This window comes from Pteropus medius, unplaced genomic scaffold (assembly GCF_902729225.1).
Source record: "Pteropus medius unplaced genomic scaffold, Ma_sr-lr_union100, whole genome shotgun sequence".
In the NCBI taxonomy this organism is placed as follows: domain Eukaryota; kingdom Metazoa; phylum Chordata; class Mammalia; order Chiroptera; family Pteropodidae; genus Pteropus; species Pteropus medius.
In genome coordinates this window covers 1,815,908-1,830,966 of record NW_024355008.1, presented here as the reverse complement: position 1 = coordinate 1,830,966, position 15,059 = coordinate 1,815,908, and the positions used below count along the sequence as shown (strand labels likewise).

General features: G+C 37.9%; 1 non-coding gene across 1 annotated transcript; it reads left to right on the top strand.

Annotated features, from left to right (window-relative positions):
• The first annotated feature begins 14,768 nt into the window (after window positions 1-14,768).
• LOC120598222 (U6 spliceosomal RNA) lies at window positions 14,769-14,875 on the top strand. Its single transcript, XR_005651539.1, has one exon. It is a non-coding gene; the product is annotated as a U6 spliceosomal RNA (small nuclear RNA).
• The last annotated feature ends 184 nt before the right edge of the window (window positions 14,876-15,059 follow it).

Here is a 15,059-nt window from a genome sequence, read left to right as displayed (position 1 = left end):
CTGACACTGCAAACCCTGGGACATACGAAGGAGTGAGAGGAACATTAATATATTTTTCTGTCATAACTTCCCTAGGAGCCTTTGTCTACAAGGGAAATGGTTTGACGCATTTTTCCCAAACTGTTGCAAGCATCGTAGATGACACTGTGGATCTGTCATCCCCTGTCAGACAGTTCTGACTGCAATTTGATAGCCATTCCCCTTAACCTTACCAAAAAGTCTATTGAAAACAGCAAAACAGGGGTCCCCAACCCCTGGGCCACAGACCGGTACCTGTCCATGGCATGTTAGGAACCGGGCCATACAGCAGGTGAGCGGCAGGCGAGCAAGCAAAACTTCATCTGTATTTGCAACCGCTCCCCGGCGCTAGCATCACCACCTCAGCTCCACCTCAGCTCTTTAGGCATTAGATTCTCAATGGAGCACCAGTCCCTGGTGCCATAAAGATTGGGGACCGCTGCAACAAACGATGGCTCTAGCTCCTATACCTTGTCCACAGAACACCTGGCAACACTTCTGAATGTTTTATTCACTCCCATTCTCAGTCATCCCATGCGATGAAAAAATGCCACTCAGCTAGTGGCATGGACAAACAGGACAGGTTGGACTGACTACCCTCAGGTAGTTGTTACAAAAACAAGGACTAGCCTCAATTATTCAATTTAACTGGGAATCTTAAGGCTTACCAACTAGGCAGGAGGCTATACTGGAAGCTCTGTCAACCTGTGCCCCCTGAACCTCCTCTGATGCAGTCTCCCCTGAGCAGCCCCTATTGTAATCAACTTCATCTTTCCAGGAATACTATGTGTGTCCCCAGGAGAGTAATTCTTGAAGTGAAAGCCAGGCATTAACTTGTCTCCCTCCCCCAAACACAGTGAGTTACATCTTAGGAATGGACTTGAGACCTACAAGTGTTTAAACAAATACTACCATCAGATCATGTCACTCTCAGATCATGAACAGAGGAGATCTCTCAAAAACGAAACTACCCTTGGTTACTTGGAGAAGCTTTCCAGAGGGATAAGTGACTCTTTACTTGTGCACACCCTGCTGCTGACAGTTTTCCCTACAGTGGGAGTCATCCAATTAGAAAAGATGGTACAAAATTACTTCTTACTTTAGCTGATACACAGCTGGCAGGTCCATTGCAGAAGTTCCTGCCTCAAGTAGGAATTTGGATGAGACAGTTACAGGAAGGAAGGCAGGAGGGAAGGAAGGAAGAAAGGAAGGAAAAAAAAAATAATGGCTTAGTATATAATTTCTTAAATGATTTAAGGCTCTTCCAAAAATAAATATTTAAAAAAATATTTAGAAAGGAAATACTGGAAAAACATTACCAAAATATTAAGTATACTTATGTCTAGGTAATTGAGTTTGGGGTGATTTTTATCTTCTTGTTCTTCTTCCAATTTTTCGACAATCGAAATGTCATATATTACACTTAGAAGTAATGGTATTTTAAAATAAAATAACAGATCAACTGAACAAAATAGAAAGGCAAGAAATAGATTCATAATGTATATATGTGCTTAATAGGCTAAGTAGGCAAACGTTGTGTTGCCCTCTTCTCATGACCACATCAAAAATACAACTAACCTATAGAACAACCATCAACGAGAATCACCTAAAGTCTAGCTAAGCAGAAGTCCTATAACTAAAGATCTACAAAAGAAGACACACCAAGACTGGGAGGAGGGGTAGAGAAGAGAAACAGCTGGCCCCACACATACATGTGGCAGTGGAGAATCTGGAGGGATCTCTCAGCTTCCAAAGTTCTCCCAGAGGAGCAAATGGTCCTAGCCCCACATCTGACTCCCCAGCCCAGAGCACCAGTGCCAAGAAAAGAAGTCTCCACAATTTCTGCCTGTGAAAAACAGTGGAGATTGTGTCTAAGTGAGACAGAGGGCTGCTGGCTATCCTCCTAAAAGACTTACGTGCTAATGGACTCACTCACTCTGGGCTCCAGCACTGGGGCAGCAGCTCGAAAGGTACCAGGACACATAAGAAGGAACTGAATTATCTGGCTTCAAAATGAGGGCTGTAGAAGCAGCCCTCTCCCAGACAGAAATGCTGGCAGAATCCATTGTTTCTTCGTTGAGCCTTCCTCTAACCTGGCATGCAGATCCAGGTGGCCACCATATCGGAATCTCCATCAGCCTGGCTAACACTGTTCACCAAACCCTGGTGATTCCCTGAGATTCTACCCAACCCAGCTTGCGGGCCCACCCAAGCTGCTTATAGTGAGTGACTTTTCCATACGAACCGCCCATATTGGCTTTTGCTGCTGACTTTCCTAAAATTTCTCAAAGGTTAACAAACTCCAAGTAGTATCTCACCTCAGCATGCCCCATACCTCTTGCTAAGTAGCCCCAAACCCAGCACTAGCAGCCTCAACCTACTTAGCCTCTCCCAGGAACCTCCAAGCCCAGCACAAGTGGAAGACACCTGTGGATTGCTTTGTGGCCCCTCCCAAGAGGCCCCAGGACCAGTATGCCCTATGGCCAGTTTGAGCCAAAGAACCACCCAGCCACATCCACAAACAACATGCTCAACGGGCAGACTGGGCAGGCACCAGAGACCTGTTAAATTAAATCCTGCCCTGTAGGGTCAGCCTCTGCACAACAGCTCCTCCACTATAGTCGTAGCCAGTCCTCACATTCAATCAGCCTGAAGGTCAATCCTTCCCTCTGATGTGCAAAAAGCAACTTAGCCTCAACTAAAACAGAAAAACACATACAACCCACACAAGTGACACACACCTACAGTACCCAGCTCAGGTGACCAGGGAGACTGCACCACTGGGCCCCACAGGACACCTACTACATAAGGCCACTCTACTAAGACCAGGAGACATAGAAGCTCTAACTAATACATAAAAACAAACACAGAGAGGAAGTCAAAATGGGGATACAAAGAAACATGTCCCTAATGAAAGAACAGAATAAAGCTCCAGAAAAAGAACTAAACAAAATGGAGACAAACAATCTACCACATAAAGAGTTCAAAACACTGCTTCTAAAGATACTCAATGATCTCAGTGAGAACTTCAACAAGGAGATGGAAAACATAAAAATAGAGATAGAAAATATAAAATAAAGAACCAGTCAGAAATGAAGAATACAGTAACTGAAATAAAAAATACATTAGAGGGCATCAATAGTAGATTACATGAAGCATAGAATCGAATCAGTGATTTGGAAAATAATCAGAACAGCAACAAGAAAAAAGAATCCAAAAATATGAGAATAGTTTAAGAGACCTCCAGGACAACATTAAGCATACAAACATTCACATCAGGGTTACCAGAAGGAGAAGAGAGAGAGCAAGGAATTGGAAACCTATTTGAAGAAACAAAGACTGAAAACTTCCCTAACTTGGTGAAGGAAATAGACATACAAGCCCAGGACACACAGAGAGTCCCAAATAAGATGAACCAAAAGAGGCCCACACCAAGACACATCATAATTAAAATACCAAAGGTTAAAGATAAAGAGAAAACCTTAAGAGAAAAGATTCTGGCAGTTATCTACGAGGGAGCTCCCATAAGAAGAGCAGCTGATTTCTCAAAAGAAACTATGCAGGACAGAAGGGCTTGGCACAAAATATTCAACATGATGAAAATCCAGAATCTATAACCAAGAATACTTCATCCAGCAAAGCTATCATTTAGAGTCGAAGGACAGATAAAGAGCTTCCCAGACAAAAATAATCTAAAGGAATTCATCCACACCAGGCCAGTATTACAGGAAATGCTGGAGGGACTTCTTTAAGAAGAAAAAACATGTATCAAAAACATGAATAAAGAATGATAATAACTACATTCCTATTGACAAGTACCTCAAATGGAAAAGAGTTAAGTGCTCCAACCAAAAGATAGGGAAGCCAAATGGATAAGAAAACAAAACTGCTGTGTATGCTGCCCACAAGAGACTCACTTCAGATTAAAAAACACACAGAGACTAAAAGGAAGGGGTTACAAAGTGATATTACCTTGATGGACCTGAAGGGTATTGCATCGAATGAAGTCAGATAGAGAAAGACAAATATCACATGATTTCACATACATGCAGAATCTAAGAAACAACGATAATGACAACAAAAACAGAAATAAACTCATAGATACAGAGAATATTTTGCGGGCTTCTAGACCATGAGAAGGGTTGAGGGGTTGTGGGGACAGTGAAAAAAGGCAAAGAGATTAAGAAGTACAAATGGATACATACAAAATAGTCATGGAGATATAAAGTGTAGCTTAAGGAAAATAGTCAACGATGTTGTAAAAAATATGTAAGGGGGAAAGGGAGTACTTGATTTAGTGGGGTGACCACTTCATGTGTTATATAGATCTCTAATCACTATGCTGTACAACTGAAACTAATGTATTATTGTATGCCAACTATAATTGAAAAAAAAACTCATTGAATTGTACAATGTAAATATGAGCAACTAATTGTCTATTCTACTTTAATAAAGCTGGGAGAAAAGGGTGGAAAAAAAAAAGAGAGACAAAGAAGGACCCAGTAATTCCACTTCTGCATATTTATCCAAAGGAACCCAAAACACTACTTCAAAGGGCCATGTGCATCTATGCATTATTTACAATAGCCAATATATGGAGGCAACTTGGGAGTCCATCAGTGGATGAATGGATAAAGAAGAGGTGGTACATATATATAATGGAATATTATTCAGCCATAAAAAAAAGAATGAAATCTTGCCATCTGTGACAGCATGGATAGACCTAGAGGTTATGCTGAGTGGCGTAAGTCAGACAGAGAAAGACAAATGTCATATGACTTCACTTATATATGGACTAGAGAACAGGATAAACAAACAAAAACAGAAACAAGTTTATAGATACTGAGAGCATTTCGATGCTTGCCAGATTGGGGAGTAAAGGATGAGTGAAGGGGAGGAGGGGATTAAGAGGTACATATCGGTAATTATAAAAGTCATAGGGATATAAAGTATAGCATGGGGAATACAGTCAGTAGTATTGTAGTAACTATATGTACAGTGTCATATGGGTATTAGATTTACCAGTGTGATCACTTTATAAGCTATATAAATGTCTAATCACTGTGTTGTACACCTAAAACTAATATAATAATGTATGTCAACTATAATTAAAATATAAAAACTATTAAAAATATAAAAATTTTTAAAAGTTAAACTTGTATTTACCATATGGCCTAGCCATCCCATCCCTAAATAAATGAAAGCATATGTGTGTGTGTGTGTGTGTGTGTGTGTGTGTGTGTAGCAACTTTGTAATAGCCACAAACTGGAAACAACCCAAGAGTCCGTCAATAAGTGAGTGCATAAACAGATTGTGGCACCTCCGTATAAAGGAATACTACTCAGCAATAATCAACATGAATGAATCTCAATTGAGCAGAGTGAAAAATATCAGACAAAAATAGTTATTCTGTATGATTCCACCCATGTCTATAAATTTCTAGAAAATGCAAATTAATCTATAGTGACAGAAAGTAGATCAATGGTTGCCTGTGGCAGTGCGGAAGGGTTATGGGAAGGAAAAAGAGGAAGGGCTTACTATGAAGCATGAGTGTATACATGAGTCAAAATTTATCAAAGTTGGTAAATTTTTATGTTTTATATATTTAATTACAAATAAAAATTATCAAATTATATACTTTAAATATGGACAGTTTATTATATGCCAATTATACCTTAATAAAGCTGTTTTAAAATGGTGTTTTTAAATGAAATAATGCTATAGAAAAGATCATTATGTGAAAATATTTTATGTCACAATTATTTCTTAAGAATAGATTCCAATAAGGAAATTTACTGGGTCTAATAGTAATAAGAGTTTTAATATTCTTGAGACACAAAAGACTTTCAGGAAAGGTTGAACAAATTTTTACTTTTAATATCACATGTCACCCTCCTCAAACTCTGAGAATTAAGTTTTAAAACATATGCAAGTTTGAATTTTAAATAGCCTCTTATTTTCATTTACAATTTTTTACTATATATGTCATGTTTTAAACAGAAAATTGACAAACGAGAATTCAAGTGAAGATATTTAGAGTGAAGGGGCTGTGGAACTCAAATTCTGTGAAAAATGATGGATGGCATGGAATGGTTGCCTGAGGAAACCCAACAGGACCAGACAAGTAGAGAAAGGCATGTATGCTCTCCTCCAGAAACTGTAGTGACATCTTTCAGGAGAGGAGCTAGACCTATGCAGCAGGATACTTGGGGAAAAGAAAAAGAAAAGAAGTTTCATGTGGATAGAGCTCTTACAAAAGGGAAATTCCAGCTCAGGATAAGAAAAGACATTTTTTATGGTAGGGGGAGAGAGGTGGCAGGATAACAACAGTATCATTTGTGAGAGCTTCAACACAATAAAGTAGGCTGCCTTCCGGCCTTGGCAGTAATCAAGAAAAGTCTGGAACTCAACTGGCAGGCCCATTGCAGAGGGAGTTCCTGCCTCAAGAATTTGGATGAGACAGTCTTGAATCATATGATCTTTATTTTTTCCAGTTTCATTGAGATATAATTGACATGAATCACTGTATGGGTTTCAGGTAGACTGTATAAAGATTTTAATTATATATATTGTGAAATGATCACCACAATAAATTTAGTTAACATTCATCATCTCATTCAGATACAATAAAAAGAAATGGAAAAAAAAAGAAAAAGAAAATATTTTTTCTCCTTGTAATGAGAACTGATTTACTCTCTTAACAGTTTTCATATGTATCATACAGGAGTGGTACCTATAGTTGTCATGTGCACATTATATCCCTAATACTTATTTATTAGATGATCTTTCAAGGCCCTGTAATTTTGTTTCTCTCGTTCCCCCTTTTTAACGTGTTTTTTTTTTTCTATTTGCTCCTGCACTTCCTGGAAACAGTGACTTGTCATTATCTTACTACGTTTGCAAATTGAGGGGTGAGAAATAAAGCCACTTGTTTATAAGAATATAGTGAGCAAACTTTAAACACATGAACTAATCACAAGTGGTAGATAGATTTCAGAGATGAGAAGAGAGATTCCTGGGAAAGTACTTGGTTGGCTCCTTAATCATGTTAAAATGGCTCATGACCAGTACATTATTATTACCCCTTAATGAATGGCTAACTAGCGCCTATCCCAAATGGACAATATAAACAAACAGACACAATAGTCATTACAAAGTTTTCATTTTGCACTTATCCCTCCACAAAAACACTTGAAGGCAATGTGCACCATACCAATGAAAACGTGAGCTGTGAAGAAAGATGTAGAGTACACAGAACACTGAGGAGGGGGAAGAAAGGGAGGCAGTAAGAAGGGTTTGAAGCAATGTCTTCATTAAAGTTTGAAAACCAGTAGGACTGGTGTTTGATATGCTAAAACGTTCTGGTTTAATTCTGTAAATACTGAGCCTGACAAGGTCTTCAAGCTAGAGAGTGACACAATAAAAATGTTTTAATAAATTATCCCTGAGGCAGTGATGGGTAGATTTTTGTTTACTACCTGTCCTCATCACTGGAATATGAGTTCCTGGAAAACAAAGAATTTTATCTGTTTTGCTCATTGTTATATCCCCAGCACAGTGCAGGCAGTCAAAACATCTTTGTTGAATGAACAAATGGGTCCTGGCAATTAGTAAGCAAGGGAGAGACTCAGATACCATGAGTCAGGGTAAGCAGTGGCTACACCCTGGGCTTTAAGCCGCTCAAGAGCTGCTGAGCACACATGCATGCACAAGCTGGGGCAAAAAAGGCTAGGTATAATTGAATAGTTTATCAGTTCACAATTGGCTTTTGTTTGGTTATTTTTTTATCGAGATGTAATTGAAATGTAACATTATATGCATTTCAGGCGTATAACAATGATTTGATATTCGTATATATTGTGAAATGCTCACCACAATAAGTCTATTAACATCTATCACCATATATAGTTAAAAAAATTTTTTTTTCCTGTGATCAGAATGTTTAAGATCTATTCTCTTAGCAACTTTCAAATATGCAGTATAGCATATTTTGTATGTGTGATAGAAGTTTTAAGATTTACTCCATATGAGGAGAAAAAAATATGGTGTAGATGATAGAGGCTTTGTTCATTCCTATTGTGACCACATCAAAGTTGTGACAGAATCACTGAGCAAACAGCAAGCAAAGTCGCCTGGGCCCTTGATGAACAGAAGCACTACAACTAGAGAAAGAAATAAGAAATCACTCTGCAATGGGAGAGTAGGAGGGGGCAAAGACACAAGGCTGCCAGTCCCTAGTGTCTGAGTGGGACAGAGGCTGTGGCAGTGGCAGCTGGCAACTGCAGTCACTTCTTAAAGAGGCCATGTCCCTGAGTGGACTTTCATGGTAACAGATCTGCTTGCTGTGAGCACCAGTGCTGGTTGGCTGCTCAGGGGGAACAAGGGACTTACAGGGAGAGACTGAGTTGTCAGAGCAAGGGCCAAAGGTGAGGCTCTTTCCTGGACAGAAATTCTGGTGGTATCCATTATTCCTCTGTTGAGTCCTCCCCACTCCCAGTGTGGGGACTGAGCACCGCCATAGCTGAGATATCATCAAACTGGATAACAGAGGTCGCTCTGCCCAGAGGATTCTCTGAGACTCTGCTTCCCCCAGCTCGCAGCCCCACCCAAGCCACATCCAGTTGTGTCCTCAGTGAGTCTGGTGCTTCTTGTTGAGCAGCGCCAAGACTCATGCTAGTGGCAGCTGACCTCGGTTTCTGGCATGGCCTCTTGAGGCAACTATAAGCACGGCATCTGTAGATTGCTTGCTGAATCTTAACAGGTAGCCCAGGAGGGAAAAAGTCATGGGTTAAATTTGGCCTGCAGCTGAACCCCTCTCAAGATTGTGCCACTGACACCTACTATACAAATCCACTCTAATAAGACCAGGAGACTTAGGAGCTTTGCTTAGTACATAGAAACAGACATGAGATGGCAGCCAAAATGGGAAAATAAAGAAACAGAAACCATATGAGAGAACAGAACAGAGATCCAGAAATAATGGAGTCAAGCAATCAACAGATGCAGAGTTCAAAACACTGGTTATGAAAATGCTCAATGAACTTATGGGAAGTGTAGATTTACTCAGTGAGAACTTCAACAAAGAGATAAAAAAAAAACATAAAAATGGAAATGGAAATTATAAAAGGAAACCAGTCAGAAATGAAGAACACATTATCTGAGATGAAGAGTATATTAGAGGGAATCAGCACAGTGGGGGAAGAAGAGGATCTAAACACCGATATAGAGGATGGGGAAGCCAAGGACATTAAATCAGAATGGCAAGAAAAAAGAAGCCAAGACTATAATAATAATTTAAGGAGCCTATGGGACACTATTAAATGTAAAAATATTCATGTCATAGGGGTATCTGAAGGAAAACAAGAGCTATTTGAAGAAATAATGATGGAAAACTTCTCTAACCTGGTGAAGGAAATAGACATATCACCCCAGGAAGCTCAGAGAGTCCCAAAAAAGATGAATTCAAAGAGGCCCACACAAAGACACATTATAATTAAAAGGCCAAAGATTCAATACAAAGAGAGAATCTTAAAAGCAGCAAGAGAAAAGCAATTAGTTACCTACAGGGAGTACCTGCAAGACTGGTAGCTGATTTCTCAAAAGAAACTGTACAGGATAGAAGGGTTTGGCACAAAATATTTGACGTGATGAAAACCCAGGATCTACAACCAAGAATACTTTATCCAGCAAAGCTATCATTTAGAGCCAAAGGACAGATAAAGAGCTTCCCAGACAAAAATAATATAAAGGAATTCATCAAAACCAAACCAGTATTACAGGAAATGTTGGAGGGACTTCTTTAAGAAGAAAGAACATATACGAAAAACATGAATAAAGAATGGTAATAATTACATTCCTATCAACAAGTACCTGAAATGGAAAAGAATTAAGGGCTCCAACCAAAAGATAGAGTGGCTGAATGGATTAGAAAACAAGACCCCTATATATGCTGCCCACAAGAGACTCATTTCAGATTAAAAGACACACACAGACTAAAAGGAAGGGGATAGAAAAAGATATTGCCTTGGTGGACCTAGAGGATATTGCGCTGAATGAAATGAGTCAGATAAACACAGACAAATACCACATGATTTCACATACATGTGGAATCTAAAGAACAAAATAAACAACAACAACAAAAACAGAAATAAACTCATAGATACAGAGAATATTTTGAGGGCTACTAGATGGGAAGGGGGTGAGGGATGGCAAAAAAGGGCAAAAAGATTAAGAAGTACAAATGAATAGTTACAAAATAGACATGGAGATAGAAATTGTAGCATAAGGAAAATAGTTAATAAGGTTGTAATAAATATGTAAAGAGGAAGAGTGGTACTAGATTTAGTGGGGCGATTTGTGAGTTATATAGATCTCTAATCACTATGCTGTACAACTGAAACTAATATATTATTGTATGCCAACTATAATGGAAAAAAAACTCATTGAATTGTACAATGTAGATATGAGCAACTAATTATCTATTATATTTCAATTAAACCGGAAATAAAAGATTTACTTCCTTAGCAATTTGCAAATATGCAATAGAGTACTATTAACTATAGTTGCTGTGCTATATATTACATCCCCAGAATTTATTTATTTTATAACTGGAATTTTGTACCTTTTGACCCCCTTCACCTATTTGACTCCCCTCCAACCTCCCACTCCTGCCTTTGCCAATCACTGATCTGTCCTCTCTATGAGCTATTTTTTTAGAGATTCAGCCTATAAATGAGATCATACAGTATGTGTCTTTATCTGACTTCTTTCACTTAGCATAATGCTCTCAATTTCCACCCATGTTGTTGCAAATGACAAGATTTCATTCTTTTTTATGGTGGAATAATATTCTTTTGTGTGTATATATACTACATCTTTTTATCTATTCATCCACTGATGGACACTTAGGTTGCTTACATATCTTAGCTATTGTAAATAATGCTACAATGAACATGGGAGTGTACATATGTTTTTGAGTTACATTTCCTTCGGATAAATACCCAAAAGTGGGATTGCTGGTCATATAGTAGTTCTGTTTTTAATTTTTTGAAGAACCTCCATACTGTTTACATAGTAACTGTGCCAATTTATATTCCCACCAACAGTGCACAAGGATTCCCATTCACTATTGTGTTTTTCCTTACATCTCCATATGTGCAGATGAGGAAGAACTGTGTTAAGTCAATTAATGTGATAACTGACTCCAAAGTTACAGCAGGAATTCAGCCAAAACAGAATTATATAATCTAAGGTTAGACTAGGATGTTAAAAACTGCAAAGGCAGAGAAAATCAGAATTTATAATTTCTCTCTTCTCCAGTTAAAAATTTCCCATTGTGCAAACGTAAATCTTCTGCACAGTATTTTAAGCCCTCTTTCTCCTTTTGTGTCCCATGGAGATAACCAGTTTGTCATCTTTCCTTTAAATACATTAAAAAGTCATAAAAATTACCCAACATTTAATTTGTTTAACCTGTGAGAGTTTTGACAGGAAATGCTGCAGTTCTCTCCTTTCTGTTTGAAAGTAGTGATAGGCTTCTCTGCGTTCTGCATTACCTGTCCAAATGTCAGCTCAAGTCTGCCCCCTGGACTAGAGAAACCAGAATGCCTTGACCATAATGATGAACTGTATTAAGTCCATAATTCTGACACAGGGCTTTTTTGGAGCACTTCCACTTTCTATTTTATATGGTTCTACATTATTAGAAAGCGTGTCAAGTTTTACTTATATAAGTTTAAAAAGTTTTCATTTTAAGGGGAAAAATATTAACTACGAATACAATTTTTTCATTCCTAGAGACTAATATGTGACAGTGGCTTGCCTAAAATAGGCAGAATTAATTCAAATTTTAGGACCCTAGTTATTTATAGTGACACTCTCAAACTATATATATTGAGTCACAACTATGCAATGGGCGCATGTTCAGTTATGGAAATGCAAAGATGATTAAGATATGGTTCTTGCCATTAAGAGTTCACAGTCTAGATAGAAAGATAAACATGTAAGAAAATCATTACATTACATGATAAAACCTACATGAGTTATACTATATCACAGAAGAGAATATAAATGGACAGAGGCATTTTATTTGGAGAAGGAAGGAAGGAGGAGGAAGAAAGGAAGGAAGGAAGGAAAGAAGGAGAGAAGGAAGGAAGGAAGGAAGGAAGGAAGGAAGGGAAGGAAGGAGGAAGGAAGGAAGGAAGGAAGGAAAGAAGGAAGGAAAAAAGAAAGGGAGGGAGGAAGGAAGAGAGGACAGAATGATATATAATAAACTTTAAAATGTTTTAACTAGTATTAGGTCTGTTAACCCCAAATAGCATCATGGATTATTTAAATTCCAATACTTTTTAAGCTCAATAGAACTTAAAAAGTAAAATTCAAATAATACAAAAGGAGGCTTGAGAGTTAGTCAAGATATAGATCAATGCTGTCCAACAGAAATACAATATGAGATCTAGATGAAATATTTTTAGTAGTCATGTTAAAAACATGGAGATAAACAAGAAAAAAATAATTTTAATCATGTATTGTATTTAAATATATCCAAAATATTATCATTTTTTTCAGAGCCAAGACAATATAAAAAGTGCCTGCAATGGGGTAATGGCAATGAAAATGGAGAGAACGGGGTAGATCCAAGTGATATTTAGAAGCAAAATAGGCAGAAGTTGATGATTATTTGAATGGAGAATTAAAGGAGTACAAGATGGCTTCAAACTTAACTGGGTTCTTGCTTAACAACTGGTAAACCGTGTTAGCATTCACTGAGATAGAGAACACAGGACGAGGTCAGATTGGGGTCGACAGGGCAAGAAATAACAGTTTACTTTTAAAAGTCGAGTTTGAGATGCCTTTGAAACCTGCAACTAGTTCTATGTCCAAGGGCCAGTTGTGTATGTGACCGTGGTCCTCAGGAGAGAGGTCTGCACCACAGGGATAGACTTGGGGATCCTGCTGACACAGTGGGGATGTGTGAGATGGCTCAGCGAGAATAAGGAGAATAAGGAAAGTGAGGGGCAGAGTCCAGAGGAAAACCATTATTTAAGAGATAAGGACCTCTCACTAAACCCAGCCAGAGTGACAGAGAGGCAAAAGAAAATCCAGAAGAATTTGGTCACAACAGTCTAACAGGGAGAGGATGTTCAGCAGTGTCAGATGCTGCCAGAAAGTCAAGCAAAGTAAGTAAAGTGATGTTTTTATAGAATTCAACAGTAAGGAGGTCATGGGGGAACTTTAATTTAGAAGGTAAAGATAAGAGTCACACTGCTACAGACTGAAAATCGAGGAAGATAAGTACATAACTCTTCAAGTTTTCTGTGAAAGAAAAGATAGTGGCAACTATTCAATATCAAGTATGGTAGCTATTGGTTTATTATGAGGGAAGATTAAGATGGAAGAGACTTGAGCATGTTTAAAGGCTGTTGAAAAGGAACCATTAAAATTATGCACTAGTCCAATATACTGATTTGAAAAGATGGTTAATGATATTAACTGAAATGATCTCATGTCTGAAAAATATTTTTTTTATGTATGTGTAATAATATTCTGGAAAGACATACACTGAAGTATTAACCATATTTATCTTTGAGTAGGTACAATAAAAGACTTAATTTTTACTCTTTTTCTTCATCTGTATTTTTTATTAGAAGTATCATTTCGTGATATAAAGAAGGTAGTAAGACGGCAACTTCATTTTCAGAGAGCACTCCCTCTTCCACATACTAGGTAGGGTCCTGAAAGTATGTTGAAAATAGACTTCCTTCCAATTTGATGAAATATATGATAAAATGCCTAGTCATGATTTTTCTAGGTACTGCCATTCTTAGTCCAAGGAGGGGAAGAACCTTCACAGGTTTCCTAGCTGGAGTAGGAGGTAACTACTGTCTCGGCCAGCCAATCACTGTGCCAAAGGGAACTCCATCCAGGTATCTCTTCTTCCCCTTGGTGGTCCAACCCTCCCCAGACCTTTCTATAGGGGCCAGGGCTGATGAAACCATCTGCTCATCAGCCCTGGCCCCTATAGAAAGGTCTGGAGAGGGGGGACCCACCAAATTCGAAACTTAGTTGGCAAGATGGAAAAGTACCTGAAGAAAAGATGGGGAAACAACTGTTTTCTCCACAACTACAGCAAAATGCAGTCCTTGATTGTAGGTTAGGCTTCATCCTCCCCGGTCAGTGGTGTCAAATAACGCAAACATCACCGCGTAAAAGCTTGAAGTTATCTTTTACATGTGTGAAAGGCATAATGCTTCATGTAAAAGGACATGTGAAAGTGTTAACTCAAAATGGTTGAAGGTACAAGCTGCATGCAAATTGAAAGAATTTAAATCAAAGATCATCACTTTTGTACTTTTATTTCACTATTTTGCTCTTCTTTCCTTTTCCTTCTTTCTAATGTCTATGTCAGTTAGTTTGCATCTTACATAATCAATTGACGATGGTATTAGTTATGACTAGTAATTTGGGGAGATAGTCTTCTTTGCAAAATGAAGACTAGTGCCCTGGATCATTTGAAGATCCAAAGCAGAGATGAAAGAAAAATAAATCAGGGAAGTATTAGAGAATTGTAGAATCTTTTCTCCTAGGGAAAAAAATATGATAGAATAGGGCCTCGATGTGTTAATTAACTTGATTGTGGTAATCATTTTATGAAGTGAACATATACCATATCATTGCATTGTACAATTTAAATATATATAATTTTATTTATCAATTATACTTTAATAAAGCTGAAAAAATAAGAAAAAAAGTCATCACTTCAACAGCACATATACTAAAATTGGAACAATACAGAGAAGATTACCATGGCCACTGGGCAAGGATGACACACAAATTCGTAAAATGTTTCATAATTTTTAAATAATTCATGGCATGCAATATAAAGCATGGTGACTACAGTTAATAATACTGTATTGTATATCTGAATGTTGCTAAGAGAGTAGATCTTAAAAGTTTTCATCATAAGAAAAAAAATTGTAACTATGTGTGGTGATGGATGTTAACTAGCCTTATTGAGATGATCATTTCTCGGTATATACAA